This window comes from Podarcis muralis, chromosome 9 (assembly GCF_964188315.1).
Source record: "Podarcis muralis chromosome 9, rPodMur119.hap1.1, whole genome shotgun sequence".
Classification (NCBI taxonomy): domain Eukaryota; kingdom Metazoa; phylum Chordata; class Lepidosauria; order Squamata; family Lacertidae; genus Podarcis; species Podarcis muralis.
The window spans coordinates 49,098,323-49,121,315 of NC_135663.1; the positions used below are offsets into that span (position 1 = coordinate 49,098,323).

Consider the following 22,993-nt stretch of genomic DNA (forward strand, 5'->3'; position numbering starts at 1 on the left):
AGACAATATCAGCAATGAATGAATTAAGGGAGAGAAGAATAACAGAGACCTCATTGTGGGAGTTTACTATAGATCCCCAAGCCAAACGGAGGACATAGATGATGCCTTCCTGGAACAGATGGCCAAGCATGCAAAAGGAAGGGAGATAGTAGTAATGGGGGACTTCAATTACCCGGATATTTGTTGGATGTCAAACTCAGCCAAGAGCATAAGGTCAAACAGATTCCTCACTGGCCTTGCAGACAACTTCATTGTCCAGAAAGTGGGAGAAGCAACAAGAGGAACAGCCATTTTAGATCTGGTCCTAACCAATGTTGAGGACCTGGTTAGTGGGGTAGAAGTGGAAGGATCATTAGGCGCGAGTGATCATGCTCTTCTGAAGTTTACTATACAGCAGAAAGGAGCAGCCAAGCATACTAGGACTCAATTTCTTGACTTTAAGAAAGCCGACTTCATAAAACTTAGGGAAGTACTGGGTGAGATCCCATGGACAGTAATACTAAAAGGAAAGGGAGTTCATGATGGCTGGGAGTTTGTTAAGAGGGAGATAGTAAAAGCACAACTTCAGGCAATACCAATGAGACGGAAACATGGAAGGTGCCTAAAGAAGCCAGGGTGGCTATCTAAAGAACTTTTAACTGAGTTAAGATTAAAAAAGGATGTGTACAAAAAATGGAAAAGGGGGGAAACCACCAAAGAGGAATTCAAACAAATAGCCAGCACGTGTAGACACAAAGTCAGAAAAGCTAAAGCACAGAATGAACTCAGGCTTGCTAGAGAGGTTAAAAGCAACAAAAAAGGCTTTTATGGGTATGTTCGTAGCAAAAGGAAGAACAAAGAAACAGTGGGGTCACTCAGAGGAGAAGATGGTGAAATGCAAACAGGGGACACAGAAAGGGCTGAACTCCTCAATGCCTTCTTTGCCTCAGTCTTCTCCGATAAAGAAAACAATGCCCGACCTGAAGAATTTGGAGCAAATGATTCAGCAGAGGAAACACAGCCCAGAATAACTAAGGAGATAGTACAAGAATACTTGGCTAGTCTAGATGTATTCAAGTCTCCAGGGCCAGATGAACTGCATCCAAGAGTATTAAAAGAACTGGCAGATGTGATTTCAGAACCACTGGCAGTCATCTTTGAGAATTCCTGGAGAACAGGCGAAGTCCCGGCAGACTGGAGGAGGGCAAATGTTGTCCCTATTTTCAAAAAGGGGAAAAGAGAGGACCCAAATAATTATCGCCCAGTCAGTCTGACATCAATACCAGGGAAGATTCTGGAGCAGATCATTAAGCAAACAGTCTGTGAGCATCTAGAAAGGAATGCTGTGATCACCAATAGTCAGCATGGATTTCTGAAAAATAAGTCATGTCAGACTAACCTGATCTCGTTTTTTGACAGAATTACAAGCCTGGTAGATGAAGGGAACGCAGTGGATGTAGCCTACCTTGATTTCAGCAAGGCATTTGACAAGGTGCCCCATGATATTCTTGTAAAGAAGCTGGTAAAATGCGGTCTTGACTATGCTACCACTCAGTGGATTTGGAACTGGCTGACTGACCGAACCCAAAGGGTGCTCATCAATGGTTCTTCTTCATCCTGGAGAAGAGTGACTAGTGGGGTGCCACAGGGTTCTGTCTTGGGCCCGGTCTTATTCAACATCTTTATCAACGACTTGGATGATGGACTCAAGGGCATCCTGATCAAATTTGCAGATGACACCAAACTGGGAGGGGTGGCTAATACCCCAGAGGACAGGATCACACTTCAAAATGACCTTGACAGATTAGAGAACTGGGCCAAAACAAACAAGATGAACTTTAACAGGGAGAAATGTAAAGTATTGCACTTGGGCAAAAAAAATGAGAGGCACAAATACAAGATGGGGGACACCTGGCTTGAGAGCAGTGCATGTGAAAAGGATCTAGGAGTCTTGGTTGACCACAAACTTGACATGAGTCAACAGTGTGACGCGGCAGCTAAAAAGCCAATGCAATTCTGGGCCTCATCAATAGGAGTATAGCATCTAGATCAAGGGAAGTAATAGTGCCACTGTATTCTGCTCTGGTCAGACCTCACCTGGAGTACTGTGTCCAGTTCTGGGCACCACAGTTCAAGAAGGACACTGACAAACTGGAACGTGTCCAGAGGAGGGCAACCCAAATGGTCAAAGGCCTGGAAACGATTCCTTACGAGGAACGGCTAAGGGAGCTAGGCATGTTTAGCCTGGAGAAGAGGAGGTTAAGGGGTGATATGATAGCCATGTTCAAATATATAAAAGGATGTCACATAGAGGAGGGAGAAAGGTTGTTTTCTGCTGCTCCAGAGAAGCGGACACGGAGCAATGGATCCAAACTACAAGAAAGAAGATTCCACCTAAACATTAGGAAGAACTTCCTGACAGTAAGAGCTGTTCGACAGTGGAATTTGCTGCCAAGGAGTGTGGTGGAGTCTCCGTCTTTGGAGGTCTTTAAGCAGAGGCTTGACAACCATATGTCAGGAGTGCTCTGATGGTGTTTCCTGCTTGGCAGGGGGTTGGACTCGATGGCCCTTGTGGTCTCTTCCAACTCTGATTCTATGATTCTGTGATTCGTAAAATATATATCAAACTATTAGGCTTTAATATTTTATCAGGAAATAGCATTGATAGCTTGTCAGGAGGTTAAAAAAATCTGGAAATCCAATCTTATGTCACAACTCCTCTTTTCAATATGTTGTGTTTTTCTTATTGTGTGGAAGTAGGGAATTTGCTTAGCAGGTTAGGTTTTCATGACTTTTTCTTCACTTTTGAAGTATCTATTCTCTCTTATCACAATGGTTGCTGTAGAAACAAATTTGGATGTCTCAGATGAAGCATTATGACTTCAGGTAAAATAGGTAGAGAGCAGCACAAGTTAAGACAATATTGTTGGAGAGAATTTAAGCTTCTAAGAGAAAATAAATAAAATATCTGACAGGGGATCTGAAGGAGATAAGATGTGATACTCTGCCGTATGTATTTCGGTTACCAAATAGCCACACAAAAACAACACTGAAATAAATTCAGGGTTATAGCAAGTTATTTCAGACTTCTCCAGTGAAATACAGTGCAATACAGATTAGAACATTCCTCTGAATTCATTCAAAGCCTCTGGCTATTGTGCAATAGATGGCAATTGTTAGGATTTTATAAATGAATTCTAGAGTCCATTATATATATTTTCTATGTTCTTTAAAAGTTCTAAATTTATGAACCTCCATAACAGCAAGCCATTATTTGTCTGTAAACCTAAGCTTTCTTTCTTCAGATGCCCATGGCTACAGTCCTACAATATGGAACCACATACACACCTACCTTCATAGATATGGGGAAGGTCCAGCTCTTCAACTAAAATGTTGGACAAGCAATGCCAAACTATGGACAGGGTCCATATATAGGTACAACCAGCTGCTGAATCCATCAAGGTCTTCCCTGCTCCGTTCAGTCCTATGACTCACATCAGCCACACATGGCGGTGACTGACCAGCAAGCTCAAATAGCTTTGTTATACCAGCTCCTGGGGGAGGAAGTACTGTTGATTAATGTTCCCGCCCTTGTATTCTATTGGCCTTAGCTCTTAGGTACCAAAAAATGGCTTACTGTGAAGACTAAGGTTTGAACTGAAATACTCTGAGCTTCAGCAAATATCACTGCCCTTTCATTCCTTCTGCATTTCTTATGCAATGGTGCTCTCCCAATTTTAAAGAGGGAAGATGCTGATAAAAAGTGCATTACCTGCCCTATTTTCAGTGCGGGATATTTTCTGTTAAAGCCCAATGAAGAATTAATTTCAGGATTGGATGATATGGCACCAGGACATAATGTCTGTTGGAAAATATATTTAATTATTTAAATATTTTACGGTTGTAATTTTGTAGGATCCTTCAAAGACTCTTAAAAATACACTTTTACATATTCTTGCATAGTTAAAAAAAAAAAAACCCTGAAGAAGACCATAAATAATAAGCCAACATAATAACAAAATTCCCTGCTAAATGACAGCCAGGAATAAGTTTAAGATTGGGGTGTCAATCATGTGAAATGGAAATAAGGTTTTTTATATTAAGAGCTGGATAAAAACACAGAAACGAAAGCAATAATTAAATGGATCAATTTTTGTTACAATATAAATTGCTAAGAGCTGGCAGTCTACAGGTCAGTTTTAGCATGGCTGTAATTATATGTGTAGCAATACTGCCAGGCAGTAGCAGAATTAACTGTGTAGTGAAAGAGAAGATGCAGAGAAGCCTGTAGCGAGGTATTTTGCCTTTTCAAGAAGGAAAGGCATTTCTTTCTCCTCACTGGGATTGAAACCTCTGTGGTTCCACTATACACCTCTCCCACTGACTGCCCATTAATCCTTTGCAATACATAAACCCTGCTAAGCGAAGCCTCAACCGCAATCTACCACAACAAGGCTGACATAAACATCATCTTTCTTTTCAAAGCAGTAATACAGCATGGTTAAAGACACTGTTCTCTGGACAAGGTACAATAAAAAATAGAAAACAAAATATAAGACATAAAATACATATACATTTGATTGTCAAGGCTGTCCAACAGCAGTTACTAGCCACAATGACTATGTTGTACTTCCACTGTCAGAAATAGTATGCCTCTGAATACCAGTTGCTGGGAATCACATGCGGCAGAGTATTTTTGCTCTCAGGTTCTGCTGGTCGGCATGCCACATGTCACTGACCACTGTGAGAACAGGATGCTGGACAACTGATGGCTCTTCGGATGTTCTCATGAGCCCTGTATTTTTTTTAGTGTGGCAGTGCTGTTTCCTTCTTTAGGTCCAGAGACTACTCCAGAAAAACCACCTCCTTCTGAGTTTGGTGGGTTTGCTTTTCCTTCACATATTTCTTCCTTACCTGGTTGCTGAAATACCATAAGCAAGGTGTGAGTGGCAGGGTTCTTCAGATCAAAATAATGACACTGCAAGGATACAAAAATACCTGACTTTACTGTGCTATCTGCGCTTTGTACCTGCTTCAATACTAGACCCAGTACAGTGGCTAAATTTTGGGTTATTTGCCTCTGTAATAAAAGCCCATTCATATAAAGATGGGATATAACCACATTTGATTACTTCATTCCTGGAATGTCTCTATAGAATCACACACTCGTAGGGTATGAGGTTTAAACATGTTGACATCATACTGTAAATAGGGATGAGAACGAGTGCTTTAAGTGTTGGTTAACAAAATATGCAGCAGGCTACAAAAACCATGAATCTTTCAAAGCAGAAAGGGGAAGGGTTATTGTAACATAGAGGCAGGTGCAGAAAATGCTTTTTTTAAAAGAAAATACAAAATGCTTCAGTCTACAGAAACCTAATATAAAGGTACATTTCAGAGAGTTCTTTTACCCTTTCTATTTGATGTTTCAGTCTTAAAAATAATTAATGTTGGAATTTTAATATATGGTTATTAAGTACAGAAGAACTGAAAAATGAATAAAAATTGAAGGAGGCAACTACAAGCAACTCAATAAAGCAATTCACAGCATTTTGAAACCAGCAGATCCTTACTTAGCCTGGCTTTGACTCTCTTCATCTTTTCTTCTGTTATTCTTTTTCTTTTGGGTCCTTTGTGATTTTTTTCCATTTTTCTTTGCTCCAGCCACCTGCTCCCACCTCTTTGTGTTTTTAACCCTAATTTCGCAACACTCCCAGGAGAAAAAAATATATAGTTGCTTTACCTGAGTAAAGAGGTTGAATTCATTGAATTCAGTAAGGATTTCGGGTGATTAAAATGAACAATATTGGACCAATTTCCAGAGCAAGCCGATATAGTTGGGGGGTGAAGGGGTGGGGAGACTGAAATACAAAATGAACTCGCCTTTCATACTTGCGGTGCTGTGAAAAGTATTGGAAGCAATCCAAAGTGGACTTATTCTATAGCGGTGTCCAGGACCTAGTGTGAGATATAAGTTTTGTTGAATGAACAGTGCTTTCAAATACCACTGTGCTGTCAAATTCAACATACATGTAAGTGAACAATTGTCAAGGAAATTCAACACAATCACATTTGACTTCCAAAGATGATACTTCATCAAAAATGAGGGGAATGGTAAAAAGTTGAAAAGGAAGAGGAAGAGGGTCAAAACTCTTATAGTGGATATATACTGCAAATCAGGGAAAGTGCCATCAAGGTCAATTAAGTTTCACCCACTAAAATGACATACCACATTGTTGCATTATGGAACTGTGGTTTTTTCTAATGACATACCACTATGTCACTGAATTCCATTCATGTTAGTGTACACAACTGAACATGTCATGCCTCTTTATGCACCTGCATGCTTCTGTTCTCCCATGAGTCACCCAAGAAAATGGTAGGAAAGAACTCTTTGTTAGAATACTACCCCCAATATTACTGCATGCTCTGATCCATGCAAACTGCAGGAAAATAACAGTGCAAAATTCCCACGATTTTCCAGGTTAATGGGGTTGCAATTAATGAGGAAGCAATAGAAATGAAATGAAGCTGTCGAAATCATAATGCTGCTATACAAATCTATGGTGTGACCATGCTTGGGATACTGTGTCCCATTCTCATTGTTGCATCTCAGAATGAATATTGTGGAGCTGGAAAAGGATAAGAAAAGAGCAATCAAAATATGTATGAAGGAACCCCCAAAAGGTTACAGCATTTTGCGCTTTTTAAGTTTAGGGAGGGAAAGGCAAGTAAGGTGGGTGGGGAGAGAACATCACAGAGGTGCATAAAAGTATGCATGTTGCAGAAAAAGTGGAGTGTTTGTCCCTCTTTCATGAAAGTAGAACTTGGGATCATCCAATGAAGCTGAGCATGGGAAAATGTAGGCCAGATTAAAGGAACTACTTCTTCATACAGCACATAATTAAAATAAGGAACTTACTCCTTCAAGAGAGGACTAAATAGCCACCAACTTTGATGGCTTTAAAGGGGATTTAGGGGGGGGGATCCTTGGAGTATAAGGCTATCAATAGCTATTAGACATGATGGCTGTACCCTGCCTCCAGTATTGGAGATGCCATGCTTCTAAATGCAACTTGATGTAGAGAAGAACTGTTGTGCTCTTGTCCTGCTTGTGGGCTTCTCAGAGGCATCTGGTTGGCTACTTTGAGAATAGAATGCTAGACTAGGTAGGCCTTTGACCTGATCTAACAGGCCTCTTATTATGTTTCCATGCCTCTCGATTTGTTCCATGGTGAAAATAAAACACGGCTTAGTGCTATTTGCAAATGCAGTTTCCCCTTAAAAAATCTTACAAGTGCTCCATGTTTGTTTCATGAACAGTTAACCTTCCTTATCCACTTTCATTTCTCCTTTCTTCTTCCTTCTGTGCCTCTTGCACGCAGTCCAACCCCATACTTATTTATGTGGAATTAATTCCCACAGCATTCAATGGTGCTTAGTCCCAATTAAATTTCCATTGTGTTGCAACCCTAAAGGGGAAAATGGTTCTCTATACAGCTTCTTTTATGCCTCTGGTAAATATATTTTAACAGCAGTTGGGGGAAGGCTGGTATGTCTTTTGTTTTTGCTCTGCTGACTCTCTGGCCGGTGAAGCAAACGGGACCAGATTGATTTGATATACTGCTTCCACCACCTGCAGTTTGGACAGGCACATTGTCCAAAGTACTGAGTACTGAGGTGACAGAAGCTTCCTTGCCACTGGCTGGTGAAAAAGGCAACCCAGACAGAGCTGAGCAGGGGGACAACTTTGCCTCACCCAAATCTCCTTCCAGCATAGTGGACCAGGGGTTTGGATTGTGCTGTTCATTCTTGTTCCTATCTTATTGGCTGAAAGTCATTTGTTGTATGTAGAAAAGGTAACCTAGTGTTTGTATTGTCTTACAGCAAATATAATAATTGTGTTTTTTCTTATCAGTGTATCTTTCATAAGGTATGTGGAAACGCAGGTGTCAAGTTAGTATGCAATAAGCAGTAATTATAAGAATTTGAAGACTTCACTGACATTTTCTTCTCTAATTTACCTTGAAGTCTAATAGGATTAGCATCAAAGATGAACATTTCACTAATTTAAATAAACCAGTTAGAACAAGATAAATAGGTTTTTAAAAAAGAAGTATGTGACACACTTTTGTTACCTACTGTTCTTCTCCATGCCTGAAGAAAACTGGCTGAATCCAAAGGAGTTTTTGTCCTTAGGTGGCAGTGACCTCAAGGATTGACAAGTACAGCAATCACCTTTGAGAAGTGATTTCTAAGGATGTTAAGACCATGAACTGCTTTCATTTGGAATGCCTTCTTTAATAGATGCTTCAAAACAAAGCCAACAATTGATCTGCTCTTTGGAAAAAATGTGTTTTTGTATTTGAGAATGTGCTTTATCATGGAGAAGAAAACATGCACTTGTCTTTTCCAGTTTGTTATTATTTGACTACAGTGGTTACAAAGTTCTAATGCAGAGAACCATCTAGTACTCTGTTGAGAAATGTGAATCTATGTGAATAAAATAATTCTTCACATTGCCCGTGCAGCATCTCATAAAGCTGCAGCAGTTGCTACCAAACTAATATTAATCCATAGGAACATTTGTTAAGTGTTTATCTGTGTATCACAAAAACAGAAAAATGTAGCTGTGAAAAAATGTTTGTGAATTGTGCATTCCATCCCTTTGGTCTGGAAGTGTTACAAAAGTGGCTGCAGTTACATTGTACTAAAAGTGCTGAATGTTCTCCCACAGGGGCTAGTGATTCCTTATCTAATCTCATTTAGGAGAGCAAAATGTCCATTCCTGCACTATAATAATCTTGAGTATATGTCTACTTGAGGAAAAAAGTCAAAGGGTTTTTGTTTTTTACTTCTTAACTGATAAATAATGGTAATATAATTTAAGACAAGAAAAAATAGGGACAGTTTTTCACTTTCTTTTTTCATCTTTATTCAAGCAACAACAGGGTAAGGGTTTTCCCTCTTCCTGAGTTGCTGAAAGATGTGCACCAGCACTGAGGAAATGCCTCAGTAAGACTTACTGAGGCTACTGCAGTTGGGCTTCAGTGGCTCTGAAAATCCAGCAAATGGTTCCCTGGTCAATTTTCACATTTTGCAAATCAGAAGTGAAATAAATCCTGTTTGTTGTGGGGCTCACATGAGCAGCAGGAAACATAAAGCCTTGACAAAGCATTCACTGCCATAGATCTCCTTTGATTTCAACTTGCAAACAAACTACATATGTAACTATATATCACAGGCCAGTAGTTGTACAGCCTAGTTGCATTAACATCTTCCCTTAAATTTGAGTTTCCTTTATTTGTAAAGTAATAGAATAGTAAAAAAAAAAATCTATACATTATAATTTTGGGGGAGGACTTAAATTTTCTATGTGCGTGATGGATAGGGTAATGTTTCAGGTTTTTCTTTTTTCTTTTAATAATGATGTTTTCCTTCCAGATATGCTAGCACAGGAAATAAATATTTGTCTATTTTGTCTTTCTTTTCTGTTTATATGTTTCTAAATGCCTGTTTGATCACTTTACGCTTTCCATCAAGGTTTAGAATTTTGTTTGCAAATACCAGTTAGCAGTCAGAACTCCAGATTGGAAAGAAAATACCATACAGTGACCCGAAAGTGGGAATGTGAAGAGGAAGAAGCTCACAGTTCAATCTTATGGATTCATAAGAAAAGATACATGTAAAAATGAGCATAAAATTACCTTTGAAGAATGTGCCTGTTGATCACTATCAGAATATATACCTCTCTCCACGAAATCTGTGAAAAAAACTTCAGCCAGAAGGCACAGGCAGTTTGTCCTTGTTCCTCTTCTTTCCTAGAAAAAAAGGGAAGATAAACCCACCTTTATTCTTGGAGAAGAGAGATGAAAGCCCAAGCTCAAGGTGATCATATTATGTAATTCCATCCAAAGCCAAGTACACTTTTCTGCCAATCCTATCAAACAAATGGGCACTGCAATTCTGGAAGACTTTTGTCTTCTGCAGTGACTCCAGAGGACTCAGCCCCCAGACTACTCACTTCAAGCACTGTTTCTTCAGTTTTCTCATTTTCCCTTACGCAAGTCTTGCAACACCTGGTTGAAGAGGATCGGAACAAGAGCTAGAAATTTAAAATTCATGTTTGACAATTTGGGTACAAAATAGTCAGCATATGCTATTCAGTGTATACTATAGCTCTTTTTCAAGCCCATTTCCCCCTACCTTTACATTTTGTTTCAATTTTGGTATACACGTATCACTACAGTATAACAAAGAAACAGAAGACAAGAACATTAGCCATATTATAGAAGTCTTTTTGTTGCTGTCGTTGGATGTCCTTGTCTAGTAATTATTCTCTTTTTTTCTTTAAGGTTATCTTAGAGTGCCTTTCCAGAGAAGTCTGTGTGTGGAGGGTGATTGCCAATTATGTTTGTTTTGTGTCACATATGCATATAGCTGAATCAAGTCATTTAAAATGCGTTCACTGTGTTTAGAGCCCTTCTTAATATACAACACATTTTGAAATGTATTGATTTTAGTTTCTTTGTGCTTAATTTCTGAAGTGTGAGCTGCCAGCCTCAAATAGTCCTGGGTGTCCTTTCTGAGGGTATGCCTTCTTGGCAAATATATACATATGGGTACAAAGAAAAAAATGGAAATACTAGGTTTGTGATACCTCTTTGCAAAGCCCAGATGTATACAAGATAAGAAGTGACATTTGCACAGAAATATCACAGAATTTGCACAGAAATGTCACAGACCTCCTGGACATTTGCATTTCACAGACTTTTGGTCCTACTGTTTCATATCTCTAAAGTTGTATATATTATCTGCCCACTGAATATTGCATTTCTTGCATCTATCAGTAGGCTCTGTTCCATGAAACTTCATGCCATAATGCAACTGTTATACAATGCAATCCTATGTATGTTTACTCATGCACACTGAATCCCATTGTTTTCAAAGGGGCTTACTCCCCAGTAAAATGCATTCAGGATTGCAGCTACTGCTGTTTTTGATAACCAAGAGCTGGTCATTATTGCTTAAAAGTGAGGAAAATGAACTTTGTTATTACTTCACAAATTTCAGGACTGAGCTCTTTTACAGAAAGCTGGTTCAGTAAGCCTGCAACACCTTCCATGGTTACCTGGGATTAAGTCCTGCTAAAGTCAATGGTGGGAGTATAATTGGATAGGGTTGTGTTATTCCTCTCAGTAACCCTGGAAGGCAGATTCCAGGCACTAGGCACTGTATTACAACTCAGCCTCTTCTTAGGGAAGTTATCATGAGTCATATTTGACTATTTTCATACTTACCTTAGTATAAATTAGTTAGTATTCCATTTAATGAAGACAGGAGTGCCTGGCGTGCTCTGGTCCATGGGGTCACGAAGAGTCGGACACGACTAAACAACTAAACAACAAAATTCCATTTAATACCTGATATGTCACATTGCCATACTCCCATGTCCCTTCGACAATCTCTTCCTGTTATGCATTCTTTCATGATTATGTGAAATGACACTCCGCTGCCCCCCCCCCTTTTCATTCACCAGAATGCCCCATGGTATGCTCCATTGCTCTCTTCCCCCAACCCTTCTCCATAGCCCCTTCCATCTTGTCTTTGAACCAACCTACCAGCTGTAGACATTCTATGCTTAATATTTCCTACTTGCTCCTTTTTTCCTCCTTGTTCTACACTCTATTTCCTTTTAATCACCATTGCCATTCCTCCCATACATCTTTTTTTGTCAGCCTACTTACTCTTTTAAATGATCTGGTCTACCCCATTACTACATCAGTTCCCTCATTATGCCTGCCTCTTGTCTTAAACGAAACCAGATGCCTGCCAGTGCTGCCACCCCGCCCCCACTACTCTAAGAGGAGAGGTGCCATTCCACCACCGAGGCTTCTCCGTTCTTGCCCACGACCCGTTTGCACGAGTATCAGTCATCCCTTCCCCTTCCCACCTCCTTTTCTCCCTCTCCTTGCCATTCCACCGGCTCCTTTGGAACAGGTTCCTCTTTCCCCTTGACTCCATTGACACCTGCTGGCCTCGGCTCTGAAGCCCCGCCCCCTCCCTCATTGCCATTCTCCAAGCGGCGCTCCTTCACGCCAAAAGAGAGAGCGAGCCCGCTCCGCGGTCACGTGCCCCCTCCCCGTCCGCTCCTGGCGAGGGTTTATGTGCCCCATTCACGAGCGTTACGCGCCAAGCCGAGGAGTGAAACAGTGGTGTACCTTTAAGGCACGTGAGGGAGCGAGGAGCGCGAGAGAACCCCTGCCGGCACGGCACTAAAACCCCTCCATTAACAATTGCAAACTCGCCTCCTCCGCGACTAAAGGGCGTTCTGGTGGGAGCGCTCCTCCTGAGGAGGTTAATGAGGGAAGCGGCAAAGACCAGCGGCAGCCTGGAGCTTGCCGGCTAGGAGGGGGAGGAGGAGGAGCAGGGAAAAGAGAAGCTGCAACCAGCAGCCTTGGGAGGCTGTGGCAGACCTAGAAGCCGCTCGCTCCACGCCGCTTCCATCCGCAGACTGCGCGCGTGTCTCGCCTTGTCCGCTCAGCCCTCGGGTGCTGCGAGAGCGGCTGCCCTCCCCTCACAGGGACCTGGAAGGAGCTGCTGCTGCTGCTGCCTAAGCCACGCTGCTCGTCCTCCGCCTGCGGCCGAGCCCTTTCGCTCCTTAGCTGCCACCACAGTCGCTTCCTTTTTACCCCTCGCCCTCCCCGCCCTGGGGAAGGGCAGCTGACGCCGGCCACCGAAGCTGCGGGCGAGCACGGAGCAAGCTGGCGGGACTGACTGAGGTGGGCGGGAGAGAAAGAACTGTCTGTGTGAGAGGAAAATCTAATCTTGGCGCCAAGAAGCGAGCCTGAGGAGAGCCGCGTCTTTGGGGAGGGGGGCGCGCTCGCGCAAAGCCATAGGATCGGACGGCGACGCTGGCCAGGCTTTACTACTGCTGCTGCTGCTGCTCTTCGGCGTGACCGACGCGGCGAAGTTCGACGCAAACGTGTTGCTCGCCGCCGCCGCCGGCAGTCTCCACCTGCCAGCCCCTGTGGTTGTGGCTCCCGCCGCGCTGCCTTGCTGGAGCCCCCGCTGGCGCCATTCCGCGAAGGTGTGCATCACTTTGCCTGCCCTGAGGACCGAGGACACCCAGGTACGCTCCTCTTTCGGGCTTCGCTTGTTGTGGAAGGGCGCGCGGGACGACGGAGCTGGTGTTATCTTTCCTCCCGCCCCCCTCCTCCCTTCCTCCTCCCCTCCCGGTTGTGTGTCAAACTTTGCCTCACACATGGCGGTGACAGCTCCCCCCCCCCTTTCCCTCTTCTTCCTCCTCCTCCTTCCCCCTCCCCGCCCCGCTTTCCCAGATGGGCGCGACTGCCCGAGGTGAGGGCGTTGGGGCTCGAGGAGGAGCCAAGACCCTCCTCCGTTATAGGAGCCGCTCGAGCCCGCGATTATATAGACGCCTCGTTTCAATAACGGGGCTTCGAGGCGTCAGGTTTTCCTCGTCGCTTATTTTGCTCCGTAGAAAGAGTTGAGCTGGGTAGGTAAGCAAGTTTTGAAGCTGCAGGAGGAGAGGCCAAGTTTGTCCTTGCTGGCTGCCTCTCGATCCCGGGAGGCGAGGCGATTTTGTACCTTAACTTCCACCGCCCTCGCCTCCCAAGCCCTCAACTGCCTGACAGACACCTCAGCAGTCAAGTGATGAAAATCCTGCAGTTTGAAGTAAAAGGCTCCTTTTTCCAGGCTTGCATGGATCCAGGATTTGAAAGAAAATGCCGTTAGGTAAACACACTTTCGCTTTGAATGCATCGTATTAAAAACCTGTAACGGTTTTTGAAGGTTTGTTTTGATGCGCCTTGTGTAAAAAAAACCCTTGCCAATAGACATGTGTTATTTTTAAAAGATCATTTCGCATGTTTTGGGTTATAGTAAAAGGCTGCGTGTCTTCTACCTCTATAGTGCTCTCTATGCAGATTATGCTAACTGAAATCTCTGCTTCCCTGAGACTGTTTTTACAGAAAATGTCAAGTCCTTTTTTCTTTCAATTTTAAAATGCTAGGTAAATATTTAGTAATAAGTTGGACACAAGGTATCCAAAGATTGCTGAAGCCACCTGCTGAATTGTTTTATTCCCGCCCCCCTCCTCAGTGCTGGGAGTTAGTTGTTAGCATTGTACAGACATCCAGCAGATGGAGCAATGGAAAACTGGTACAGTTTCTGCATTATAATAAACGACCGCTCTCTAATCATAGCTAAATAAAAGGTTATATTGCATACTTTCCCCAAAAAGGGGGGGGGGGGACTTGCCTGCTGCTAAAGTTCGTGATTGATGGATCCTTTTATTTTCCTTTTAAAAAGGTGTTTATAATAAATTGCTGGTAGCATGTAGTTCGTAGTTCTGCTTTTTCTGCCTTAGGTGTATTTCTTTGGTATTAATGGCTCCCATTTGTGGGTGTGGGTGTTGTTTTTGCAATGCACAGTGAAAGACTAAATGGTTTGTAGTTAGGAAGGTAGCTCTTTGTGAGTACATGGCTGTAACTGTTGAAGCTACAAAAGGCTGTCTACAATTTTGACAGGTATAATTGGAAAATGTATCAGTTTGCTGCAGATAGTCTCAAGTAATTATACACATTAAATGGTTAATTCAGTATTGCAATGGAAGTTGTCCTGATTGCGAATGAGCAATGACAGAAGTGTTGGTTGCTATGCTACAGCAGTGCGAACTTTTAAAAATAAAATTTTACTAAAGACATGAAAATGTTTATGGTTGGGAGTGAGTTTTGGTGGTTCTGTTGCTCAGATAAGCTCCATAAAGATGGCATTCAGCAGGTTATACCTGTTACAATTTGGCATCTGTAATATTCACTGTGGGTGCAACTTCAGAGACCCTTTTTGGCAGTTCCTCACCACCAAAACATCTTCTATGGCTACAAGTTAAAGTTTGATTTTATAATTGGTCTGCCCTTGAATATAGACCACAATCTAATGTAGCCAGTTCCAAAACTGTAACTGTTTTAAAGCATGATCAAGGTGAAGTTTAGTGCCTGTGTATACTATTGATTTTAATCATGTGCTTTAATTTTCCATTGATTTTCATTGGACAGTAGAATGTACAACTTTGGCTGCATTATGCTCTTTGATAGCCATATTGATAATTTCCTATAAACGAGTGCTTATTGTGCCTCTTAGTTGGGCATTTACTATTAGGGAGGAATGTGGGTTAATTTTTGTTACTTGATGAGTATATGTAGTAGAAGGGGCAATGCAGAAGAAACCCATTTTGTTGTTAAATTTTCTATTTGCCTTCTAAAACTTTATTTGTCAACATTTTGTGTTAATATACATGCTGTATTCACTTATCCAAAAGTGAAGTGGGATTTTCAAAAACAAAGTTTTAAAGGTGTTTGCAAAACATAACCCTACACTACATTGAGGACTGCTGGAGGGAATAATGCATTATTAAAATAGATTCTTTTTCAGGCTTGATGTGTATTGTCTTATAACCTTAAAGCAAATGCTTTTTTTAAAAAAAAGGTTTTGGGGGGAGGTATTTGGGGAGGGTTTGGTTTTATAGATGTAACTATGTTCAAGCATTCAGGAGACTCTGTCCTCACTGATGTTAGCACCTCTTGATCATCTTAGATGCAGCTACTTCAGCAGGGTGTCTGTTTATCTGTTGGTCTTTAAGATTTGTCTACTTTTTGTTGCAGTAAGATTATGGTTCAAGAGCTGATCTAGAAAGCTGTTTTAAAACAATTTGATTTAAGTATATTCGGTCTCATTGAAATCTAAATCAGCTTCATTCAAAGTAATTGCCTATTTGGGTCAAGTTGATAATTAAGTCAAGAGTTCTTAAGAAAAAGCAAAGCTTCTACCATCTGGTTAAAGTAGATGTTCCAGGTACATATTTATTTCTGTTCCTTTATTGAAATACTTCCCCTTGGGTTTATCCTCAACTACCACCATGCCTTTTCATGTACACTGGAAGCTGCAGCTGTTGTGGCACCTATAGGTGTTTGTTGTTGCTCATGCTTTCTTCTAGGTCAGGAATGTGAAACCTATAGACTTCCAGATATTGCTGGACTCCAACTCGCACCAGGCCCAGTCAGCATGGTTAATGGTTAGAGTTGACAGCAGTTGTAGTCCAGCAAATATCTGTAAGGGCACAGATTTTCCATGCTAAGTGCTGTATGCAGAGAGTTGGTCAAAAGGAAGCTAATGGGTTGCATATTCTTGTGGGTGATTTCATTGGCTTGTGTTGGATTCTCTTAGTTTTCAAAATGCAATGCATTCAGAGGTGTATTTCTGTTTTTGGACTAAACATAATTGGACCCATGTTTTGGTTGTCTAGAATCCGGCACAAATATTGGCTACCATGCCAGAGATGGTTGTGAGAAGCGTCAAACCTAGTATTGTAAAAAGTCATTGCTTGGAGAGGTCATATGTAGCTCTGAACTTGTTAGATGTTTGCTTTGACCACACAGTAAACCTATAATAGTATAAGCAATTTTTTTATTAGAATATAGGACAATCTGACATAATGTAACTTGGATTTTGACAGTGGGTGATTTGCTGTTCATTATTACATAAATTGAATTGCCTGTGCTAAGATGAAAATGGAAAATACACATATTATCCAGCATGTTGACTACTTACTGCCTTCTCTTGAATACAAGGGAACTATAGCTACAAATGTTTCAATTTTTTTAATGGTTGCTGTATGCATTACGAGAACTATTGTTTTTATTTGAAGATGATAGCCCACATAATCCTGAAGCTCCTGGTGAGTAAATCACAGCACCTAATTTTCCTACTATAAGCTAAAGATTATATTTAATGTGTTGGTCTGAGTGATTACGGCAGTGTACATTTTAAATCAATTGATATTAAAGCCTAGTTGAATCTAGATTATTCTCGATTAAAAGGCTAGAGGACTATGTTCTGTTACAAACCTCAGTTGCCTTACTCTAGAGATGCTTGTGAACAACATACTTCTGCTTAACTGATATGGAGCAGATATTGTGATAGTTTCTGATAAAGGTTCAGAAGAAGGTAGTGGGGGAGGGGGCTGCATTGGAAATAAAAGTCACAGAATTTGACAGGGCTTACTTCTGGGTAGACATGTGAAGTGTAGGAACACACTGCAACAGAAGCATTGCTGATCATAGGGTTAGTTACAGTGCTCCAAAAATTTACACCAAGGAATAACATGTCCTTCTTGAGGTGTTTCACTCATGCTCTTAGAGATGCATATGCAGAATGTGAGGAATAATTGCTCACTCCTGCTTTGATATGGCTTCATGCACTACCCAACTCTAAGTTGAAAAAATAACATTCCTTTTCATGTGCAGGGTGAAAGGCTTTATAGTCTTGACCAAAACAGTTACTCGTTTTTGTAAGTACAGTCATACCTTGGATTACACATACTTCAGGTTGCATTTTTTTCGAGTTACGGACCTGCCAAAACCTGGAAGTACCAGAATGGGTTACTTCTGGGTTTCGGGGGTTGCGCATGCACAGAAGCACCGAATCGCAACCCGCACATGCGCAGACGCGCCACTGTGGGTTGCGAACGTGCATCCCACACAGATCACGTTCGCAACCCGAACATCCACTGTAGTTGAGCCTAGAAACCAGACAGAGCCAATGACTTGGAGATTTCCTAAAAATAATCTGACTGCATGTCATATGATAATATGCCTTCACTGTGCAAATCCCTAGGAAGTCTAATTTGTGGGGGAGCGAAAGTGGACATATTTCACACTAGCACTGTCTCAATGGTTCTCTGAGTCCTACAGTGGGAGCTAAAGGGAAGCTGGAGGCAAAGAAAAAACCTGACAGAGATTTAACATCCTGAAGTAACTAGAATTCAGGTGGGCAGGGCACTCCAGCAGCAAAGGTAGGTCTAAGGGTGAATGTGTGAGCTTGAACTATACTCAAAATAAACTGGAGAACTGCCACTTTAACCTGGTCAGACACTTTCTATCCAGGTAAATGATAGAGAAGGAACATTATTTAAGTACCATTGTTCATGATTGACTGCATTCTTTTTTTATCAAGGCAACTGAATATTGCCTGCTATAAATAGCCTAATAGTAATATGCACCAATTCTGTACGGCATACTAAGGACAAATATCATTGTCCGACATGTAAATCCAAATTCTATGCCAAAAATTATGCTGAAAATGTTGCATTATGAAAACCTTCTACAATTCTTCTTCTTTATGCCTACTTTGAGTAATGTTTAGCTTTTTAAAAGTAGCCTTGATGTAAATCATACAATTTATGACACTAAACTAAAACATTGCACTTTGACTTGAACACAATTAAAATGGAGATTGCAGGCAATTGAGATTTCACTTAGAATAAATTATGCAGACAAGAACAGTATGCATATGTGTTCTAGTTTTGCATACTTTATATCAAATTGGTGTTATGGTTTGGAAGACAGAAAATCAATGGAGACTTTTAGGGAGGGACAGATAGGTACAGGGCATAAAGCAAGGATGGGGAACCTCAAGCCTCTCTAGCTGGCCCTCCCCAGACCACACACCCTCCTGAGTCGCACCTCCTCACCAGTCTGCTTTGCACCTTTCTTGAGTATTTTTGCCTGGCTTGAATAAATCCCTCAACTCTGGTTATACTTCTTGCTTGTCTGGATGGAGACTAGAGAGGGATGTGATACTGTGAAGAACTAGTCTGCTGTACAAAGCTTAGATTCATTCCTCATTCTGCTCACTTTTCCTTCAGATCATGCCCACTTTTTGTTCTGGACCCACCCATCATATGGTCCATGGAAAGTTGGGAAGAATGGAATGTACCCGGTAATCCTTGGGCCAGAAAAGACCCCAACACCCCTGACATAGAAGCTTTCTGAATGGACAACTAGAGTCGTTTTCAGATATTGCTTGCACGTGTTTTGACTATATTCCAATGTTTAAAATCACTGGAAACTGTCTTTCAGAAATGAGGGACTGACACAATCTTCTTTGTGTTAAAATTTACTGACTTTTGTGCAAATCTATTCAGGAGTTGATTCTGAATATAATAACTTTTGACTGTCTTCATTAGCAAATGTAATGATGAAAATTACAGATTGCTTTAGAACTGGATTGCACCTTCCTATCTGTTCCTTCTTTATACCTTTCACTGACCTTGAAACAACATGGGAAATTATTTTGAATTCTTTAACGGGGGGAATAGTTTTGAATTCAAGAAGTAATGTAAAGGACCCCTGGATGGTTAAGTCCAGTCAAAGGCAACTGGGGAAGTACTTAGCTACTCAAGGAGTAGCTAAAGACATTGCTCATGAACTAGCTTTTTCAATTTATCTCTTCAGTTTATTCTTTTTCTGCTGGAATTTTTATATAAAAATAGTATGTGTGTGCTATCTAAAGACAGCTGGGTTTGAACTCTTACAATCTAGAACTCTTGAGGATGGATTCTAATGGTTTTTAAATGTTTCAGTGTTAATTAAGAGATAATGTGAATAGAATAGTCTGTTATGACAGGATAATGATTTCTTACAGAATGTAAATTATGCAGCTTAATTTTTTTTTTAAGAAATAGAAGTGCTGTAAATGCAAAGCCAAAATATTAGCAGTTGCTTCTGTTCCCATTATTTTCTTAGAGCATTGATTCACAAACTATGGTGCATTAGGATTTTTCTTGTCTTGCATTTTCAAATGATAAGAATATAAGAAGTGTCCTGCTGGATCAGGCCAAACACTCATTTAGTTCAGCACTTCTGTTATCACAGTGTCCAACCAAATACCCACAGAAAGCCTACAGGCAGCAAGCAATACAGTAATCTCTGCATCTGTGATTTCCACCAACTGGTATTCAAAGTGGAGGTAGAACACAGTCATCACAACTTGTAGTCACAGATAGCGTTATCATCCAAGTTGGTAGCCAACACCACATCTAGTGGGAGTGAACTCTGTTGTTTAACTATGTGCTGTGTGAAGTATATTTCAACGTTTAGCTTCATTCCCTAAGTTCTATATATTATGATGGAGGGAGACAACCCTTTTCCTATCCATATGCTCCACACCATACATAATTCTACAGAACTCTGTTATGTCCAGTCTTACTTGCCTTTTCTCTAAACTAAGAAGCCCCCATTGTTCTAACCCTGCCTCACACGGAAGTTACTCAATTGTCTTGATAATTTGGCTGCCTTTTCTGAGTCTTTTCCAAATCTATAATATCCAGATTAGTGGCTGGTAGTTTCAAATGCATTAACACTGCTGTACTGTACATGAATGGTAAGACTGCACTGCCTATGTGGGGGCCAGTGCAGCCTCACCATTCATGTACAGTACAGCAACTACCACATCTATTACTCTGCTTTTTTGCTGTGGGGAGGAGGGTGGCAGCTGGAGTAGGAGGAGAAGACAGAGGGGGAAGAAAGAGCTGTGAGTGGAGGCACCACCCCTTTCAATTGTTTGGATGCCCTGGGAAACTCAACAAGCCTACTTTGCATGGAACTGGGTGTGGAGAGTGTAGCTGAATGAGAGACAGCTGTGGGCAGCCTAAGGAAGTACCCTCCACCTTGGGCCTGCTCATAAAAAGCAAGTCTAGAATGAGAGACTAGTGTGATGTCTGCTGTTTCCAGGAACTCTTCTTGTTGTGAGACTTTTGGGGATGAGCTGAGAGTTTGTTGGACCCTGAATGAGAATCAAGAGACTGAGATGGGAGGGTGTGTCAGAAGGAAATTGAATTGAGATATATGTGTGTGTGTGTAACTTTGTATTATTGTAACATTATTATAAGTAACTGTGTATTTTTGTACTTTTTGTTATCTGTTGTTGCTTCAGTTTTCTCTACACTACTTAGAGATATTTTTAAATTAAGAGGTAAGAAATGGTATGTTAATCATATTTCCTCCCATTGACAATATTTGCAAGGAATTAACTACTCTAGCCTTGCTAGAACACCTATCTCAGGGAACACCTATGTCAGGGAACCTTTCTATTGCTGTACGAGGGTGTGTGTGTCTTTTTTCCAGTGGTACAAGTATCATCTCTTCCCACACCAGCAGAGCAATGCTTAAACTGCTCCCTTAAACTGCTTCAGCTGTCTTTCTGCTGCTGATCACCATTTTAGATTATTTTGATGGCTGTTGGTTTTAACATTTTAAGAGCCACATTGGTGTGTGCCTGTTTGTTTGTTTTCAAACTCTGCTATATAAATCCTAGTAGTGATGGAAAAAGTGATTGCTTCATTAAGCTTCTTAGATATATTGGTAAAAAACCAAAATCTATGTCAGCCTTTATTCCTCTCAAAACAGTCTGAGAGTTTATGTAAGTCTGTCAGCACATGCCCCAAATGGGGTTAAAGAGATGCACAAGTTGGCTGTACTTAAGATTAAGTGCATTCTCCCCAAACCACAGGGGACCATGGCTCTCCTTAATTCACAACCATCTTTTACATTAAAAATGTAAACATTAGAAATATTTATTTGCTTACCTAGCACATCAGTTCATGGTGCTTTACATGGATGTCCTTACCTCGAAGAGCTTACAATCTAAAATATTAGGCTCCTCAAGTATCAATATAGTATTGACATCTTTTTCCCCCCTGATGGGGCTCCTTGGAGTATTACCAGGTGCAGTGCGTAAGAGGCAGAAGTTAACAGATGCTGTTTTTCCCACCATGGACATATATTGATGGGGGAATAAAAGTCCTTTTCCAACTTCTGCCTGTCATGCAGTTGTTAAAGGCATAGGGAGCCCTGTCAGGGGGAAAAAGATGGCAGCCCTGTATATCTCTCTACAAAAGAAAATTCTGTCACGTTGTACAAAGAGTACTTGTACGCTGTTGGTTATGAATGGGTAGAAAGGAGGGATGAATCAAATATGAATTTCCCTGAAGGCACATACTATCATTAATAATGTCTGTGTGTGTCTATAGGGCTGACAAACATGCCCAGCTGTACTTGATAGTTCTTTCATCCAGTTCTCTCACAATAGGGACCATCATATGCACAGCCATTTCTATGACAGTTTATTCTGTTTTACAGTAGAAAATAATGGCAAAACTGGAGCTAAAAAAAAAATCATTCTTCTAGGTCTAACACAGTGTAACTTAGTTAACTTGACTATAAATATTTTGTACAAGGAAAGCAAGAGGGGAACTATTAAGATTCCAAAATGAAACTTCATCACAGAAATGCCTTGTAATTCTTAATATATCAAAAGCCTTATAGCTGAAAGATGTCCCAAGTTGCCTTGCTGCATACATTAATAAATTTTGTGACTGCCATTATCGTATTTTGTGAGAGGCAAATGTGGCATGTTCATTTACCTGTAGGTTATGTCATCTAATAATTTTGTTAACAGGCTGCCAGTATGTGATTGGACATCTAGATTTGTACTAGTATAGATAGCATTATTGTAACTAAGACTGTCTTACAGGGTACTACGCAGAATCTTTCAGAAAGTCTTTCTCCCACAACCCCATGGCTACAAAATACCTTTTTACAGTGTCACAGTATTCATGTACTTTCATCAAATTAGCCTACTCTGTGTGAGAGAGCAGCAGTCTAAACTGGCTTAGTACAACATGTTTAGAATACTATGTTTACCAATGTATCCATATCTCTAACTTCAAATCCTCTCTTACTGTTTCTATAATCAAAGCAAAAGTAACCTGAAACATGTCCTCATAAAGCAATATGAATAAGTGAGTGATTGGCTAAAAATGACTAACTGCTGGGATTTTACTTTTCCCTCTGACAGAAGTTTTCTGCAGCTGCGTGTTTCTCTAGTCCTTAGAAAGTGAGAGGAATGAAATTTTGGGCGCTGGTAGTGTTTTGTAGTGGGTGCTGGTAGTGTTTTGTCTCAAGACATTGTAAGCACACTACCAGCAAAGCAGCATCCCTAAGACAAAACAATGGGAGACTTTGTCAAAAGCCTTACAGAAATCAAGAAACACTATGTCCACAGCATTCCCCTGATCCATCAAGCTAGTAATTTTATTTTTTAAAAAGTCATCAGATTCATCTGGCATGACTTGTTTTTGAGAAACCCATGATGA

The 22,993-nt window shown here is 40.9% G+C and overlaps 1 protein-coding gene and 1 long non-coding RNA gene across 3 annotated transcripts in view; one reads left to right on the forward strand and one right to left on the reverse strand.

Moving 5' to 3' along the window:
* Positions 1-4,440: 4,440 nt before the first annotated feature.
* On the reverse strand, positions 4,441-12,826 carry LOC114604689 (uncharacterized). The gene is made up of 4 exons (XR_013394248.1): positions 11,280-12,826; positions 9,687-9,800; positions 5,553-5,937; positions 4,441-4,957 (listed from the first exon to the last, which is right to left on the reverse strand). It is a non-coding gene; the product is annotated as an uncharacterized LOC114604689 (long non-coding RNA).
* Positions 12,827-12,986: 160 nt separating this feature from the next.
* The window catches only part of TENM3 (teneurin transmembrane protein 3), a 1,264,183-nt gene continuing 1,254,176 nt past the window's right edge, over positions 12,987-22,993 (forward strand). For both annotated transcript variants that reach the window (XM_077934193.1, XM_077934194.1), the window contains exon 1: positions 12,987-13,111. The gene's annotated coding sequence lies outside the window, so the exon portion shown is untranslated. The remainder of the gene's footprint in view (positions 13,112-22,993) is intronic.